At 40.3% G+C, this 19782-nt stretch overlaps 1 pseudogene; it reads right to left on the bottom strand.

The window, feature by feature from the left end:
- Positions 1 to 11848: 11848 nt before the first annotated feature.
- Positions 11849 to 18667, bottom strand: LOC107798806 (ATP synthase gamma chain, chloroplastic-like; annotated as a pseudogene).
- Positions 18668 to 19782: the final 1115 nt, after the last annotated feature.

Genomic DNA, 19782 nt, shown 5'->3' with positions numbered 1-19782 from the left:
ACGCCGGTGACCCCCTCTTTGACACCATAGGACCACCTCATTATCCTGAGCATAGAGCTGTTATCCTTTTCCCTCGAATCAGTTCCTAGCTGCTCGAATCTTCATTTAAAGATTCGAGCAGAACCTCAACTTACACTGATGCACCCTAGTTTCATACCAGATAGTCCCCGGACCTCCCTCGTGACCAAACCATGCTTGGTTTGGTCCGAATCTAACCATGGAAGCCCAAGTCCTAAATCTACCATCTACGAACCCTAGAAGCCCCAAGCCTGGTCCGTGCCTGTTTAAGCCAAGAGATTAGGGTCTAATGGACCTTAATCGAAGTGTTTCTCATTTGAGAAACACTTCGATTAAAGTCCGTTCAACCTTGAGAAGGGTCTGTTCAAACACAAGCTGATTTTTCTGATTTTTCTTTCAAAGATTTTAAGGTAAGTTTGTTTTCTCTTCTTTATTTCAGTTCGTGTGTTTGTTAAAGGTCTATTCGTATGGCCAAAACGTCTTGTTTAATTTGTGTTTTGAATTTTACCAACTGTTTTTGCACACCTTGCCTGGACCTCTGTATTTGGTCAAATGTTTCCTCATTCACCGATAATGTGTGTGTATGTAAAACTGCATAATCGACTGAATTGAAATTGTTTGAGTAATCAATCCCCAAGTTAACCTCTGTGTTGACAGTGCAATCTGAACCCTTGGTGCAACACTGTTTGATTCTAATCCTTGGCTTTGATTGTATATGTTGTAATTAGTATAGTCGATTCGATACATGTCGTCGAATAGTTTTAGCTGTTTGAATGGTAACAGTTTGATTTGTCTTGCTGAACATTGTTTGAATCAAATTGAGAATCAACTATAGCTACTTACAATTGATGTATTTGAATCAGAAATATAAAAGGATTGGTTTTGTTTAGTTGCAGTCAGAATTGGAGGGCATGTGCACTTGTGCACAACATGTGCATAAAGGCCCTTTTGGATTAAAATAGTTTGACAGCACATGCTGTCAGATTATATTCTTGCTGCCCATGGCCTGTTTTAGTTTAATAAAGGTTAAAAGGGGACTGTCAGGGAATATGATGGGGATTCCTAATTTTTAAAAGTTTGAGTTAGAAAAACAGCTAAAAAGGAATGGGTTCTGATGTGTTTTAAGAGGCTGGTGAATAGCCTGATGTTAGGAAAAAAGGGGGGAACTTCCATTAGAAAAGGGGGCTGAACATTGATAATAAAGGTTGGAAAAGAGAGAACACTGAAAAAAAAGAATTCTTTTTGATAGCTCAAATAGATTTCAAGACTGAAAATTGACATTGGATTTTGAAAAGAAAGGAGATAGTGAGAGGGATATCACAAAAATCAGAAACTGTTTTCTTCTTGCTGTTTGTTCGATTCTTAGTTTGTTCAAACTGTTCAATCAGTTCTGTCTTCTTTCAAGTATCGGCTAAGTCTATTGGTTGGTTTGTATTGGTTGTTTCTCCTGGAATTGGATTGCCTGGATCTCTGTTTCTATGCTACTGGTTATTGCTGTCTTTCTGCCATTTTTCCATCGGCTCTAACTATATCTTGCACTGGGAGTTGTTCTATTTGTTACCTGCTGTTACTGCTGTTGTTTCTATTGCCATTGTCACTCTACTGACTTCCCTTCTTCTTCGATTGTAAGCATTCCCAGGTACACACTCCTGAAACCTTGTTGGCTGAAAGCTTGAAGTTTGAAGTAGAAATAAAGAAATGAATGTTGTTTATTTTACAATACTTGTGTTTAAAAAAACATAGCAAATTGAGTGTTAGTTAGCTTGTATTTGGTTTAGTTCATTTTATCTACAATCACTCTGTATGAATTGATGTACATCCTAACCGAGGTGGATTACTAGACAGGATTATTGTTAGATCAGATGTGTCGGAAGATGATATATTTGTTTAGATCAGTTTATAGCTCATTAAAATATACCTTTGTGCAATATGTACTTAACAGAAGTTTTAGTCTATCTAGCATTACGTGGTTATAGTTATTAAGAGGTCTGTATGACGAAGAGTGCGTGTGTGCTTAGCATATCGGCAGTCAAATCTCAATTTCTGTTCTTGTTCCCTAACATGAAAGGCAGGATGTTTTAATTCAACAGAAAGACCCATCATAAATTCTGAATCGTTCGAACTAACTCTATCAAATTGGGTCGCGTTAGGCAGTTTATAGGATCACGTCTGAATCTCATTGGTAATAATTCATAGTAGTCAATACTGTTAATCTGTTCAAAAGGTCAGTCCAAATAAAATGAGACAGACGCCTATGGTGAGTTTAGCATGATATTTATCTTGTATGCAATTTCTTTTGTCAAATTGAAAGCATGCCTAATGTTACACAACGCCTTCCTGATGATCTTTGGAAGGGCAACGTAAGGCTAAGCAACCGATGTCAGTACGGTTGCTGTCCGCCAATGAGATCCTCGCCGCACGCTAGACTAGATTGTCAGTGCCGTGCGGGAAAACCAATGTCGTGGGCAATTGCGGAAGCTGAGAGAGAATTGGGTTTTGAATGCTGATGATGATTTTATTGATGACTGAAAATGATGATTACAATGATGTGGTGTCGAGGGGGAGAGACACCAGAAAATGCTGATTGAAATGTTTGATTGTTTGGTCCCCCTTAATAATGCTTAAAAAAAATAAACCAACATTACAAGACTAGTCCTAATAAAGCTGTAGAAGCACACTGAAATGAAAATGATGAAAACTAGTCTATGATTACAATGAAAAGGACTTAGATTATTACAAGGAAAAACTAAGTCCGATGGCAGCATCTTTGTCTTGCGGGTCTGCGCGCGCGTTGCTGTGGGCGCGCGCGACACTTGATGTGCTGGCCTGAGGCTGGGCACTGGTGCTTGGCATCAGGGTCTGTGCGCGAGGCGCTGCTGGAATGGGCCTGCAGCTGGGCGCTGGCGAGGCATCAGGATCTGCGCGCGCGGCATTGTCAGGGCGCGCGACGCTGTTGTCATTGGCCAGCCCTTGGGCGCTGGCGAGAGGCATCGGTGGGGCGACAGAGGCACATGCGCGCTTGTCACTTGGCGCAGCCAAGACCACGGGGCCGACCATGGCGCTAGGCATTGTGAGGCTTGCTAGGCCGCCATGGGGCACGGCCAAGGGGTCATGGGGCATGTCTGGAAAGCAGCCCATGACATTCTCCCCCACCTGAGTTGGCGCTGTCCTCGGAGCCTTGATGATGATGATGATGTTTCTGATGGGTGTTGGATGGGAGGTCTGCGCCCCTCTGTTCTTTGAGCTTGCTGTTGTAGCGAAGCAATGATTGCATGCGGCTGACATGGAAGACTGGATGGATCTTCCACCAGGATGGAGTTTTGACCTGGTATGTGGACTTCCCAATGCGTTTTTCAATGGGCAGGGGCCCGATGTATTTTTGTTGCAGGCGAGGGTCATGGGTCCTTTCTGCAAACAAGTACCGCTTTGGGATGCATAGCATTACTTTGTCCCCTGGTTGATGTTGGGAAAAGCAACGCTTTTGTTCGGTGAACCTTTTTGCCCGCTCTTGGGCCTTGATGAGATAGCTCCGCACTATCTCCATGTTGCGCTCCCATTCGCTCGAGAAGTTGGCAGCTCGAGGAGATTTCGGCATGGTTGAGGCATTCACCGTTTGCGGGAGAAGCGGTTGCTGTCCGGTAACAATTTCAAAAGGGCTCTTGTTTGTATGATGGTCCTTTTGAGAATTGAAACACAGTTGAGCAGCATCCAGGAGCTTCACCCAATGCTTCTGTGATCCGGTTGCGAAGTTGCGGAGATATTCCTCCAGCATGTCATCGAACCGGTCTGTCTGGCCATCCGATGGTGGATGGATGTCTGTGTTGTGACTCAATGTTGACCCAAAGCACCTGAAGAGATGGGTCCAAAAGTTGCTAGTGAAGCGTGAGTCGCGCCTACTAACAATGTTCTTGGGCAGGCCCCAATGTTTGACAATGTGCGAGAAGAAGAGTCGAGCTGTATCTTCCGCTGATGCATTTTGCGGGGCTGCTATGAAGGTTGCATAGTTTGAAAATTGATCTATGACAACCATGATGGATGCAAGATTGCCGACTTGGGGCAATCCCGTGATGAATCTGAGGGAAACACTTTCCCATGGTCTCTGAGGGACATGTATGGCTGCGAGGGTCCCGGCTGTGATGAGTGATCCGACTTGTCCTCGTGGCATGGCTGACAAGTCTTCACACGATGATGAGCGTCACCAGTCTTTTGAGGCCGATGACATGATGGCTGATTGTTGCTGCGATGGGTAGCCTGAACCTGGGGTTCATGTCTGTTGACTACCTTCTCCAACTGCATGGCCGAGATGTTTTCAGCGGCCATCTTTATGGGAAAGCATGGTATGGTGCAGGGCTTGGCCCCGTTTTCTCCCATCATCAGGAGCATGTTGGAAAATGGTACCGGAATGGTGTTGGTTTGCCTCATGAACTCTAAACCCACTATGATGTCGAAGTCATCTATGATTGCGATGCGCAGGTCGATGCTTCCTTTGTATGGGCCAAGTTTCACTGGGACATTTGTAGCTGTTCCACCCAATGTCTGAGGTGGTGAGTTGATAGCCTTGACGCGGCCTTTGCTCTTTTGCACAACAAGACCTAGGCGCTCTACTTGCGTTGATGACAAGTAGTTGTGGGTGGCACCCGTGTCTATCAATGCGTGAAGGGGCTTGCCATTCACTTTCAATTCGACGAACATTAGGGTCCTCGCTTGCTTAGGAGGTCCTTCGTCCATCTTTTCTTTCCCTTTCCTGGTGATCGGGACTGATGTTTTCTTAGGAGGACATGCACTGGTCCCCGCTAAGGCATGAGGGATAGAGCCAACAATTGCATTGAAGGCGCCTACCTGGTCGTCGTCTGATGAGTCTGATGTGTCTAACTCATCCTCGACCGTCTGATGAGCATTGACCTTGATGTTTGGGCATTCATTGTTCCAATGTGCCCCGCCGCAATGACGGCATTCTGAGGGAGGCTTTCTCCCCTGATTGTTGTTGATGGATGCAGCACTGTTGCTGTTGGAGGGAGGAGTCTTAGTTTTGGATGCACTCCGATCTCCCCCACTTTTGCTTGGGCCACCATTGCTGGGATGGTGCCCGTTGAATCCCCCTCGGACAGACGGCTGGGGCCTGTCGTTCTGAGTTCCCAAATGATAATCGCCAAGGCATTCTGCAGCTTGAATGGCCTTGGGCAGGGTGTCTACCCGTTGTCGCTGTAGTTCCATACGGGCATGAGGTTTCAAACCTTCTATGAATGCGAAGAGTTTGTCTTTGTCCCCCATGTCGCGTATGTTTAGCATGAGTGCGGAGAATTCGCGCACGTACTCCCTCACTGATTTGGTGTGGCGGAGGTCCCGTAGCTTTCTCCTTGCATTGTATTCCACGTTTTCGGGAAAGAATTGCAGGCGTATGGCTACCTTCAATTCGTCCCATGTCTGAAGAGTATCTTCACCGGCCTTGATGGCTTCGTATTTGACCCGCCACCAAAGTTTGGCATCGCCCTGAAGATACATGGCAGCAGTTGCTACCTTTTTGGATTCCTCCAAATGGCCCACGGCATCGAAGTATTGTTCGATGTCGAAGATGAAGTTTTCCACTTCTTTAGCATCCCGGGATCCGTCGTATGGCTTTGGCTCCGGTATCTTAAGCTTTTGTGGAATGGGGGTGAGGTCTGTTGCACCCCTGATGTGATGGTCGCCTTCTCGAAGTAGGCTCTGTAAGGCAGCATTGACAACGTTGAGCTTGTCAGTCAAGTCGTTTATGGTTTGCTGCATGGCAGTTAGTCTGTCTGCCTCATGTTGCTGATGGGCTAAATCGTCGGCACGCTCCTGTTGGAGGTCCTCAAATTTGCCATGAATATTGGCAGTTTCGATGGCTGCCGTTTGTCGTTCCTCGTCGGAGTCACGACTGATGTTTGCAATGTCATTTTCGGCCTGCCGCATTCGGCGGTCCAGGTCGTCCAACCTTTGCACTAGGTTGTTGCTTTGATCAGGCACCGTTTCTACGATGGGTCGTAATCGGTCAACCGTCTCTTCTAGGGATGCTAGACGCTCCCCATGATTCACCATGGTCAGAAATGGTGATGATGGCAAATGTTCCCTCGTCTGATGTCGAGCCTAGGCTCTGATACCAACTGTTACGCAACGCCTTCCTGATGATCTTTGGAAGGGCAACGTAAGGCTAAGCAACCGATGTCAGTGCGGTTGCTGTCCGCCAATGAGGTCCTCGCCACACGCTAGACTAGATTGTCAGTGCCGTGCGGGAAAACCAATGTCGTGGGCAATTGCGGAAGCTGAGAGAGAATTGGGTTTTGAATGCTGATGATGATTTTATTGATGACTGAAAATGATGATTACAATGATGTGGTGTCGAGGGGGAGAGACACCAGAAAATGCTGATTGAAATGTTTGATTGTTTGGTCCCCCTTAATAATGCTTAAAAAAAATAAACCAACATTACAAGACTAGTCCTAATAAAGCTGTAGAAGCACACTGAAATGAAAATGATGAAAACTAGTCTATGATTACAATGAAAAGGACTTAGATTATTACAAGGAAAAACTAAGTTCGATGGCAGCATCTTTGTCTTGCGGGTCTGCGCGCGCGTTGCTGTGGGCGCGCGCGACACTTGATGTGCTGGCCTGAGGCTGGGCACTGGTGCTTGGCATCAGGGTCTGTGCGCGAGGCGCTGCTGGAATGGGCCTGCAGCTGGGCGCTGGCGAGGCATCAGGATCTGCGCGCGCGGCATTGTCAGGGCGCGCGGCGCTGTTGTCATTGGCCAGCCCTTGGGCGCTGGCGAGAGGCATCGGTGGGGCGACAGAGGCACATGCGCGCTTGTCACTTGGCGCAGCCAAGACCACGGGGCCGACCATGGCGCTAGGCATTGTGAGGCTTGCTAGGCCGCCATGGGGCGCGGCCAAGGGGTCATGGGGCATGTCTGGAAAGCAGCCCATGACACTAATAAAGCATAATTTTTTTCCTCGCAGTAATCAATCAGTTAATTAATAAGAGGTCGGGATTGGCTAAGCCTGCAATTCAATTAGCATACATTTTCTTTCTTCTATTTCTGGAGACAAACATAATAGAAATGTAGTCACTTTAGGATATCCTTTTCTAAAATAATGAGACGAGCCTCGCAAAAAAAAAAATGCAAATTGCGGGGCCCTCAATAACTAACCATAATAAATATTTAGAATTCAGGAGAGGCCGTTTAGTGAATTTCATGGCCTTCCCAAAAAAATAATAACGCGTTAGACTCCTTAGGCGCGGCTTAATTAAATTACATTCTTAAATTCGGGTGCGCATTTATGTGACTCAAATCCAAATCTCAATGGAGTCAGAATGTATTAACAACCACGGGTGCATTGATTACGACGTGGTTCGAGATGCATTTTCACGACGTTGCAATTCTATTAAAAATAATAATAAAAGCGGTTTAAACTTAATAAAAGCACATAAGCCACAACATGTATTTAAATCAGATATTTAGCCATTATAACAGTTTAAGCGACCGTGCTAGAACCACGGGATTCGAGGGTGCCTAACACCTTCCCTCGGGTCAACAGAATTCCTTACTTAGAATTTCTGGTTCGCAGACTTCATTTGGAAAAGTCGAAAATTTCCTCGATTTGGGATTTAAGATAAACCAGTGACTTGGGACACCAAAAGCCAAACCTTTCCCAAGTGGCGACTCTGAATTAAAATAAATAATCTCATTTCGAATATTGTCACTTAAATTGGAAAAACTCCCTCGCGCATTTATCCTCCGGGGCGGGCGCGCAAAAAGGAGGTGTGACACTTAGGTCAAAATAACTTATAATTAATGTGCAGGACTTATCAGAATCAATAGTGCAAACCATTATTTTTTCTGTTTACAAAGTTAGTTTAAACTTCATATGCTTAATCATCTCCACTTACAGGACACATCAAAAGCAATAGTAAAACCCAAACCAAAATAAAGATTCATTGAACTCATCTCCTTCACAGAGAAATATGTTAAGTTTCTGAGAAATATGTTATAATATCCCTTTACATCAGTTAAACCAAAATGAAGAGTTACTAATATCAACTCTTTTACGTCAGTCTTTTAGCGACAAAAAATAACCCTTTCATGCACATCAAGCTATCCCAACCGTCTGCTAGGCGTATCAACCTATCCATATAGTCTTCAACGGCAATTCCAGCTCTTTTTCACCAATCTTCAGCAGCAAAAAATAATCTCCTACAGCAGCAACAACCAATCCTTTTAAGCAGAAACTTACATATCAAAAAATATATCTCCAAGTCACTAGATCTACTTTCTTGAGTTGCTTTCATATGGTCCTGGCTAGCAGGCCCTCTTCTTACCTACAATAAAAAAAAAATATTATCGTTACCGTATCATTAATATAATTAAATAAAGTGATATGTGTAATAAACTCATACCGGAAGCTTTACAGGAGCAGAAGATGCAATAGGAAATGAGGGTTCTTGTCGCACCGTCTCATCATCATGAGAATCTGGATACACATGATTAACTTGCAGGTTCTTTTGTTATGGCCTGGATTATGGCATAAACTACAATCTAATTTTGTTTGCTTCCTTTTCATTTTTTGTCTACTTGCTCCAACTTCATCAGGCTCTTTTTTGTGAAGCTTTTGTTTTCTTCCTTTGGTACTTTGTCTTTCCAATCGTGGAGGCAAAGGAGGAATGTTATTCGACTTAGGCCACATCTCTTGACCATTCATAGGTAGAATAGAAAATGCATAGATCATTCTATAAGTTTCTACCTTATAACAATCATTCACATATGAATTAATGACATCATGTTTAGCCTAAATCGCGGCAATGGCATGCTTGCAAGGAATTCCTGTTAGATCCCATTTCCTACAACTGCATTTTCTATTTAGCAAAATTCACAGCCCACTTGTTCATTATGCTGGCTCCTATTATCTCATAATTCCACTCATTTGACTTCCTGGGACTAAATTCAGCTGCTTTCGCTTGATTTTTGTGCAATACATGCATCCTTAATCCTGGGGCAAAGTTGAAGCTAGAATCTCCCATTTGCAATCTGGATGACCACAAGTTGCTGTCACTCTCGAGTTATCATCCTTGCACCACTTAATGTACTTCCCTTCATTAATTTCATGAGTTATTACAGCATATTTGAACTCATGCTTGAGTCCTCTTCAGTCATCGAAGCTTTTTTGAGAGGCTAGGGTTTTTGGTAATGGGTTTCTTTGTCAATGGAGTTGAGGGAAAATTGCAAATGAAACTGGTGGGTTTAGCATTTTCCAAAGTCACGTGAGTGTCACATGGGTTAGCACCGTTAGTTTTTAACTTGGTTCTTTTAGTAGACCAAAGATACTCTAGTTTAGCAAAGTTAAAAGATTAAAGATGCTCTGGTTTATATTTTAAGGACAAAAATGAACCTACTCTCATAGATAAGGGATAATTTTAGTCAAAAACTCTGACTCTTGACATGGTTGTGCAATTAATATCAGGTAGCTGCTTTTATTGCATCTTAGTGCTTAATTTGCATTTAGTTACTGTCATTATGGCGACTAATATAGTTATAAAATTATGATCATGCAGTTTCGGAGTTTTATATATCTCCTTATTGTCACTGTCATGATATAACAGTCTTGAAATACAACACAAGTATATAGACCAAAAATCTTACTCTCTATAAAATTCCTTAAAAGATTTGCTGCATTCTGTGAAGTAAGTTATGGCTCATACAACATTATTTTCCTATCAATTCAACAATTTCACTATCAAACATGTATTATATTATGAGAGGCATGCTATCCAATCTCCTTTTGTTTTCATTTAAGGAATTGAACAGAATTTAAATAGTGACAGGTGAGAGCTCTTTCTATTGTAATCCTCATAGTTCTAAAGCATTAGTGACAACCTAAACATTTCTTTGGTGTATATTCTCCTTGTGCATATAATGGAGGTTGAAGTTCTCCCTTCAGCAAAAATAAAATAAAATGAGACTTTACTTCGTATTGCGTAGATTGATTGCCTCTAAAATCCTCATTCTTAAGAACTAATTTAGAACTACTAATACCTATTCCTCTTTCTGGTATGCCTATCTTTCAGGTACCCTTAGTTAATTGGCATTAGCTGCTGAAACTAACAAATTTGAACTGGTTCTATCAGTTAAGTATGAAGTTAATTCTTTGAAGATAAAAGCCACACCAGTTTCTATCTTTTGAAGTTGAGTTCATTGTTTTGGAGTCTGGTTCAGCGACATTTATATTTGTTTTCTATCAGAATTTCTAGTATTGACTGCCAGTTCAATTAAATTCTCTTTAGAGATTTGGTTGGAGATTATTGGACTATTAGTTTGTGACTTTGTGTGAACCCTTCATTATCTTTGTTTTGTTCTTACTTTGATCTCATAATTACCAGTGAAGAGCAATTTGTTTCAATAAGGAGTAGGATCACTGGAAAGTCGTTTGCAGTCAACACTTGTGAAATATGGCTTACTTTGGAAGCAGAACACAAACCTATTTCCGCTATTCCATGTTCTTATTGAGCTTAGCAAAATCAAGATGATAAAGTTACGAGGAAGGCATTTTGTTTCTCATTGGCTCAGAATGGATGTAGAATGACTAAAGAAGAGTTAGCCAATCTTGGTCTTAAATAAGTTTTAAAAGGTAATGTAAATATGATACTGGCTATCCCTTTGGAATGTCTATGCAACCAATGTAGTCTTGACTCAATATTGTAGAGTTTTTCGTGGAAATAGTGGTTTGAAAGGTAGATAAAATTGTGAGAAAATAACCTGAATTGTCTTGCCATTGGAGAATTTTGAATACTATGGTTGAATTCTTTCATTATATACGCCTAAATCTATGTTCCTGGGGTGAGGGGTGTAGGTGTGTTCTCCACGAGCTTTAGGATGTGTTCTCCTGAGTAATGAACAAGTGAGAATCATTTCCAGCAGGATTTAACATAACTTACCTGTCTTGGTTTCATAACGTTGGCTTCTTAACTGTCTGCATTGAGAATCACTTCCAGCAACGCTTCCGTCATAGAACTTCTGAAATGTTCTGAGCCATGGTGAAGTTAGAAATTATCTTTTTCTTGCAGTTCTTGTATGACAATCAACACCCCCATTTATATGTGGTAATTTTTCTGGAAGTTTATGATATTACATGTCCAATTTCTAATACGGTCTAGTAAAAAGTACGTTTAGTTATTCATCTGCTCTGAACTTTTATTTCCCTGTATTAACAATCCTCGCAGACTAGGTTACATCAATCCTTCATTTGCTTTGGTATACCTGTTTCACCAATGGATGGGACATGAGCATTGCTTTTTCGTACGGATTCTACAAAAATACAATAAAGAATAGCAACACCTCTACAGGATAGACACATACTACCTTATTGGGTATGTACTTGTGGTCGAGTTTGTGTATGTGTACATGATGAAGCTCTCCAATACCAGATGCTTAAACATAATACATGTTAGAAATGATTGATAAATCAATCACGCTTGTTATTATGTTACTGTTACATCGTGTATCTTTGACCTGTTTAGTGCCAGCCAACTTCTATTACTTCTCCAACAAGCAAATCAAACAATATGCAGTAATTGGCTAGTTTTCATTCAAGTGTACATGACTTGTTTTACTTCCGTGATCAAGCATTCTAAGTGGTTTCTTAAAGTCCCTTTCGAGAATCATAGCAGATTATCTTGATGAATAACGTTCAGAATGACAAAAATCCATGAAAGTTTGGGACATTCAAAGACAACTAACTGATTAGAACAGCATATTCTGCTATAAAGAGTGATATATTCATGAAACCAATCTTTCTCATGGTGCATAGAGGGTACCATCTAATAAAGAACTTGATATTGTAGTATATTCAAATGAACGGTCTCATCTATGTACTATTTGACACTATTACTTAATAAACCCATATGAAGAAGAGGAAGTAGATCTTTTACATCAGAAATATTGAGATACAAAGATGAGTTGGGTCCTGCCTCATGTTGCAAAATATACAGCATTCTCATTTTGATCACAATGTTTGTAAGAGTTTGAGAATTACAACATCAAAGTTTTTTACAGTTGATTATTGTCTTTAAAGAGACATTGATCACCCACAAAAGAGTACCAAGCAAGAAGCGCGATCATTGGGAGAATAAGAAATGTGCTTAAACCAAGGCATCTGCTCCAGCTACAATCTCCAGTATTTCTCCTGTAATCTTTGCCTGACACTGTCTGTGGTACACTCTAGATAGGTTTTTCTTCAATTCAACTTGCACTGCTCATGGCACTCATCCAAGCAGCAAGCTCACTGACAAATGACTCCTGCAATGCCCTCAAGATTTGACCGTTTAAGTAAAGTGGCAACAAACAAGGTCCTGTTCAAATTGCAAGATTGGCAAAAAATCAGTTTTCTTAGTCCTCGTGACATCTCTTTCCACTGTCAATTTCCCTTCCTTTGTTGTCAACCTAAAGAACTCATCTTCTGCAGCATCAACACATTGCCCGTTGATCTCACAAATCTTTGGTGACAATGGAAGCAGGGTGTGATCACTGGATCAGATTTCGCTAAAGACACAAACTTGGTGTACAAAAGCTCAACTTTGTCAACCTCTTAATATCATCAGCAATGACTTGAGCATCTTTAGCATATGGCAGATGGCTACCTTCAATAAACTTATCTAGAGAAATGTAAGGCCAGCGGATGACCCTTTTTGCCAACACTGATAACAGTGTATTCAAGGCCAAGAGCTTTCAAATCCTTAATCCTGGCCTCATCCTTTTTGATGAGATTGTTGTTAAAACCACCACAAAGTCCAGTCACCAGTGACAATAACCAAAGCCACTTTCTTGACAGGTCTTACTTTGGTGAGGAGAACATCAATGTCATCTGTTTGAAGTTGCTCATTGATATTGTAAAGGACCTCAACCAAAATCTCAGAGAAAGGCCTAGCACCCACAACAGCTTCTTAAGCTCTTCTGACATTAGCAGCAGCCACAAGTTTCATTGCCTCGGACCTGTTGTTGTATGTGAAAGAAAGAAAAATAGACAAAACAAAAGAAAGAAAAGTCAAAGAGAGAAGAAAAATGATAGGCGGAAGAATTCATCTTTGAATTCTTTTCTTATGACGTAAGTGCTTACGTCGGCAGGACATTCAAATGCCTATAAAAGAGGTCTGCATTTTCATTTGCAGATCATCCCTCAACTTCTTCTTTCTCTTCAATTAAATAAAGAGCTATTCTTTGTGTGGCCATGGAGTAGGTAAAAATTGCTGAACCGCGTAAATCTTGTCTTGTCTTGTGCAATTTATTGTTTTTCTCTTTTAAATATTTTTCCCTTCTATTAGCCTGATACGCTTCCTAACAACTAGTATCAGAACACAGAAAGTATAATTCTGGTAGAAAAGTACGGGTATTGGCAGGTACTATTCAAAAGAATAGTGCGACACTATTAATCATCATTACTAACACTATTCATTAATAGTGATAGTACTATTCACCAATAGTGATTCTTGTCTACCTCATACGGCTTGGGATATTTTTTTCTTACACGAAATAGTATTCGTCGTTACTATTCACATAAATTTTTTTTGTGAAAAATTGCATCGGAAGAAGGGAACGCTAAGATTGACAAGTTCAATGGCAAAGATTTTGGATTCTGGAAAATGCAAATAGAGGATTATTTGTATAAAAAAAAATTACACTTACCTCTGACCGAGGTAAAACCAGAGAATATGGCCAAAATGGATTGGGATCCTTTAGATCGCCAAGCTCTTGGTGTGATTCGTTTGACGCTAGCACGAAATGTGTCATTTATCATCATTAACGAGAAGACCACTACAGGCCTGATGAAGGTGTTATCAAATATGTACGAGAAGTCATCTGCTTCAAATAAAGTCTATTTGATATGTCGATTATTCAACTTAAAGATGACAGAAGGTGGATCTGTCACGGAACATATCAGTGAGTTTAATATAATATTAACTCAGTTGAGTTCTGTTAATATAACATTTGATGACGAAGTCAGGGCATTGATTCTACTATCATCTCTACCGGAGAGTTGGTCTGCAACGATAACTGCAGTTAGCAGTTCATCGGAAAGTACCAAACTCAAATTGAATAATGTTAGAGACTTGGTTCTAAGCAAAGATATTCAGCGAAGAGAATCAAGTGATTCTCCAGGATCTGCTTTTAATACCGAAGGCAGGGGGAGAAGCAACCAAAGAGGACAAAGTCATGATTGTGGCAGATCAAAGTCAAGGAGAAGAGGGCAATCGAAAAATTGCAAGGACATTACTTGTTGGAATTGCGATAAAAAGGGTCTCTACAGTAGTCAATGTAGAGAACCAATGAAGAAGAAGGAAAAAAATTCAACAAATGTAATTGCTGAACAAATCGGTGATACACTAATTTGTTGTGCAACATTCCAGTCGAATCTTAGATTCTAGACTCACGTGCATCCTTTCACTGTACATCATGTAAAGAATTATTGCAAAATTATATTGCTGGAAAATTCGAAAAAGTTTATCTAGAAGATGGCGAACCTCTGGACATTGTCAGGAAAATAAAGACTTCACAAGGCATGCTATAGAAATTGCAAAATGTCTGACATGTTCCTGGCCTCAAGAAAAATCTGATATCTATGGGTCAGATTGACAGTGAAGGATATACAACAACATTCTGTAACATATCGTGGAAGATAACTAAAGGAAATTTGGTTGGGACACGGGGCTTCAAAAAGGGAACACTGTATGCAACTGCAATACAGAGAGATACTATATCAACAATTGATCATGGTCATGATACAACATTGTGGCACTGGAGGCTCGGGCATATGAGTGAGAACAGAATGAAGTTGTTGGCATCCAAAGAAAAGTTGTCAAACCTAAAACATGTTGAATTAGGTTTGTGCGAAGATTGCATTTACGAGAAACAAAAGAGAGTTAGTTTCTCAAAGGCGGGAAGGACGCCAAAGAAAGAAAAACTGGAACTAGTGCATACAGATGTGTGGGGACCAACTCTTATAACTTCTCTGAGAGGCTCACGCGGTTATGTCACCTTCATTGATGATTCCACAAGAAAGTTATGGGTTTATTTCTGAAAAATAAATCTGATGTGTTTGTAACCTTTAAAAGATGGAAAGCTGAAGTTGAAAAGCAGACAAGTCTAAAGTTAAAAAGTCTGAAGTCTGACAATAGAGTAGAGTATGATAGTCAAGAGTTTAAAACATTCTGCTCTGAGAATGGGATCAAAATGATCAAGACAATTCTTGGAACACCAGAACAAAATGGCGTTGTTGAGAGGATAAACAAAACCCTGAATGAACGAGCCAAAAGTATGAGAATACATTCTGGATTGTCGAAGTATTTTTACGCTGAGGTTGTTAACATGACATCTTACACCATAAACAAGGGACCCTCTGTACCTCTGAATTTTGAAATGGACAAGAACGGAGGTAACTCTCTCACATCTCAAAATTTTTGGTTGTGTTGCTTATGTGCATGTAAACTCTAATGATAGAGATAAGCTTGATCCTAAAGACAATAAATGTTTCTTTATTGGCTATGGTGACGATAATTTTGGTTATCGATTTTGGGATGATCAGAATAGAAAGATCCTAAGACACATGAATGTCACATTTAATGAAAATGTGATGTACAAGGACAAGTTTGAAGTAGAACCAACCAACACCAGCAAACAGACATCTGAAACAGTTGAGTTAGAAGAAATCTCAGAAAATGAAGTGGTTAGAGGGATTACAACTGATTTTGAAATTGAAGATAAAGAACCAGAAGCCGAATCTGGATCAGAACCAGAACCAAAACCAGAGATAAAATCAAATGCAGAACCAAATATGGAGTCAGGACTTGAATCAAATTCGGGATCAGTTATTCTTGAACCTACATTAAGGAGATCTAAAAGAGTCATGAATGCTCCAGATAGGTTAACTCTCTCTCTCTCTCTCTCTCTCTCTCTCTCTCTCTCTCTCTCTCTCTCTCTCTCTCTCTCTCCTGACTGATGCTGGAGAACCGAATCATTTTGTTGAAGCAATGCAGGTGATAGACTTTGATAAGTGGAAGCTATCCATGAAATAAGAGATGAATTCTCTTCCAAAGAATAAAACTTGGATACTTACAGAGTTACCAAAAGGAAAGAAGGCATTGCAGAACAAGTGGGTGTACAGGGTCAAGGAAGATCATGATGGTAAGAAGAGATACAAAGCACGATTAGTAGTAAAAGGCTTTCAGCAGAAGGAAGGAATTGACTACACCGAGATCTTCTCTCCTGTAGTCAAATTAACTACTATCAGGTTGGTGTCTTAGTATCGTAGCTGCAGAAAATTTGCATTTGGAGCAGCTAGATGCTAAAACTTCGTTCATGCATGGAGACCTTTAAGAAGACATCTACATGAAGCAACTTGAAGGTTTTCAAATTTTTGGTAAAGAAAACCTTGTGTGTAAGTTGAAGAAGAGTTTGTATGGTTTGAAACAAGCTCCCCGACAATGAAACAAGAAATTTGATGGATTCATGCATAACAATGGTTTCAAACGATGTGAGATGGACCATTGTTGTTATATTAAAATTTTTGATGAATCCTATATTATTTTATTGTTGTACGTTGATGATATGCTAATTGCAGGATCTAGCATAAATGAGATCAACATGGTTAAGCAACAACTGGCGGAGGAGTTTGAAATGAAAGACTTAGGACCAGCTAAGCAAATGCTTGGGATGAGGATTAACAAAAATATGTTTGAAGGAACCTTAAATTGTCTCAAGAAAAGTACATAGAGAAGGTACTAAGCAGGTTCAGTCTTCATGATGCAAAGACCAGAAGCACTCTACTCAGAAGCCATCTTAATCTGTCGAAGAACAAATCACCTAAGACAGATAAAGAAAAGAAGTACATGTCCCAAGTTCCATATGATTCAACAGTAAGAAGTTTGATGTATGCTATGGTTCGCACTAGACCTGACATAGCCCATGCAGTTGGAGTTGTCAATAGATATATGTCAGATCCAGGAAAGGAGCATTGGGAAGGTATAAAATGGATATTGCGATATCTCAAAGGCACCTCAGGTATGACACTTTGTTTTAAAAAGAACCATATTATCTTACAAGCTTTTGCTGATGCAAATTTAGGCGGCGATCTGGATAGTCGAAAAAGTAGCACAAGCTACGTGTTCACATTGGGTGATACTGCTAGCTGGATGTCCAGACTTCAGAACAATGTTGCTCTATCTACCACTGAAGTAGAGTATATGGCAATCTCACTAGCTGGAAAAGAGATGATTTGGCTCAAGAATTTTCTTAAAGAGCTAGGTAAAGAGCACGACAATTGTGAGCTTTTCAGCGATAGCCAGAGTGCAATTCATCCTACCAAGAATCCAGTATTTCATACAAGATCAAAGCACATCCAATTGAGGTATCATCATATCCGAGAGTTGAAAAGTGAAGTTACTCTTTCCCTGCAGAAGATACTAGGATCAAAGAACCCGTCAGACATGTTGACCAAAGTTGTCAGTGTTGACAAACTGAGGAAGTGCACTGCCTCAGTTAGCCTTCAAGAGTGATAGCGTGAAGGCGCCACTAGAGAATATAAAATATTTTTTTTATTTTAAATTTCTTTCTTGATGTAACATAGGTTTGAGAGGGAGATTGATAGGAGAAAACCTGTTGTTGTATGTGAAAGAAAGAAAATTAGACAAAACAAAACAAAGAAAAGTCAAAGAGAGAAGAAAACTGATAGGCGGAAGAATTCTATCTTATAATTCTTTTCTTATGACGTAAGCGCTTACGTCGGCACGTTGAATTCTTTTCTTATGACTTAAGTGATTACGTCGGCAGGACATTCAAATGCCTATAAAAGGGGTCTGCATTTTCATTCGCAGATCATCCATCAACTTCTTCTTTTTCTTCAATTAAACAAAGAGCTATTCTTTGTGTGACCGTGGAGTAGGCAAAAATGACCGAATCACGTAAATCTTATCTTGTGCAATTTATCGCTTTTCTCGTTTAAATATTTTCCCTTCTATTAGTCTGATACCCTTCCCAACAATTTTCTGAGTGTTTTTGATAGTATCAGTTTAATCGCATAGCTCACGAAGACCACAGTGTACTGGGGTGGCTGATGAATAATATGATGATCTAGAGGGAGTGGCTGAAGGGGCTGAATTGTGGTTAGGAAGCTCAAAAAGGCTGACAGAAGAGAGAAAAGATAGTAAAGAATCGGAAAGAGATGGTTTCGGACACCAACGTTGTCAAATTTGAGCAAGACATAGTTTTGGCAAAATGAGCAATTTTATTAGCTTTTGTTAAAAGGTGGCTATAGAGAAGCAAGAGGCCAGCCAAATGAGGAAAAGAAAGAGGTAATTGAAGGTATGATGGCTTTTGTTTAGGGGTTATTTCTTTTCTTTTTAATTCTTATCACAATGATAGAATTCTTGGTTTTTGGTTGTATTGGATGATTGGGAAAGAAGGAACTAAAAGGTGTAGGGAAAGGCATTTGGATGAGGTTTTAGGATAAGGAACGTTGGAGATTCTGTTTGTCAACAAAAACACTCTGGTTTTACATTTGGGAAGTGGGATTTTGATTTTCTTAACAAATCTTTAAAAAGCAAATTCTATGATGAACATTTCATATGGTCAGCATAGTGTGTGAGAGCTGCTTGAAACCCCATTGAGATACTTTCACTGAAGGAATATGCAGAAATGCATGTGTGATTCTCAAATACTCCAAATTCTTACAGCCATTTAGCTACCTCTTGAGGGCTTTATCATCAATTTTTTTAAAACTTTTATGCAATTATATTTGGTCGGTTAAGCAGTTAATTCCCCCAATTTACTCGACCATATAACTAACCATCATTAGCTACAAATTTAAAAAGAAATTTAGGTCAATGAATTGGCTGAATTCAATTTGGTCTGCATACTTGTATGGATTTTGAGTGTGTAAAAAGATTGGAAATAGTGTGATCGATACTGTGTTAAAACAAAAATCAGAAAACTGTTAGAAGAATAAAGAAATGTATAAAATAGTAAAGAATCATAAATATCCGAGTCCACAATTTTCTTGTGCGCCCTTAAGGAATTTTAACCCCCTCACACGTTGCCAATGTAATGGATTAAATCCTCCCAGGATAAAACGGAATAAACCTTCCTGCAACAGTGACAATACAAACTGCAGGATACCAACGAACTCAAAGAACGGAGCAAAATCACACTTACGAATTTGAGAGAGAGAGACTGCGAATTAGGATGCAGTATATTCAGAAAGAAAGAAGTTCCAGAGTATTTTTCGTATCTAGAAGATACAGCCTTGCCTCAGAATTTTATAGGCAAATATCAGAAGAGGTGTCTGGAAAGGTGCCTTTTCAGAAAATACGCGGCCTGCCGCGGTTCTACCGTGATCGCGGCAGAACCGCGGCCAGAGAGGCTCTCTGAATCTGGCTGTCGCAATTCTACCGCGGTCGCGGCAGAACCGCGGCCAGCGAGGCCCTCTGAACTTTCAGCAGGGTCTGGCGTATTTTCAGCAGTGATTTGGCATTTAATTAATTATTAAATAATTAAATACATTTTGTCCAAAAAATAATCTTATCGATCCGAAGCAGAAGCCGAGCCGAGCGACGACGACGGTGCGAGGGTTCATTCTCTTCAACTTCTTTTAAGAGCTTTAAGAAGTGAATCTATATATAAACACATAAATGTGATTTTCCCTCACCAATGAGGGACAAAGTGCAAGACAAAAGTTCACTTCTTCAAATTTTCATTTTCCCTTCATTTTA

Source organism: Nicotiana tabacum, chromosome 3 (assembly GCF_000715075.1).
Source record: "Nicotiana tabacum cultivar K326 chromosome 3, ASM71507v2, whole genome shotgun sequence".
Classification (NCBI taxonomy): domain Eukaryota; kingdom Viridiplantae; phylum Streptophyta; class Magnoliopsida; order Solanales; family Solanaceae; genus Nicotiana; species Nicotiana tabacum.
The sequence above is the reverse complement of the archived record's forward strand: the minus strand, read 5'-3'. Positions and strand labels throughout refer to the sequence as shown.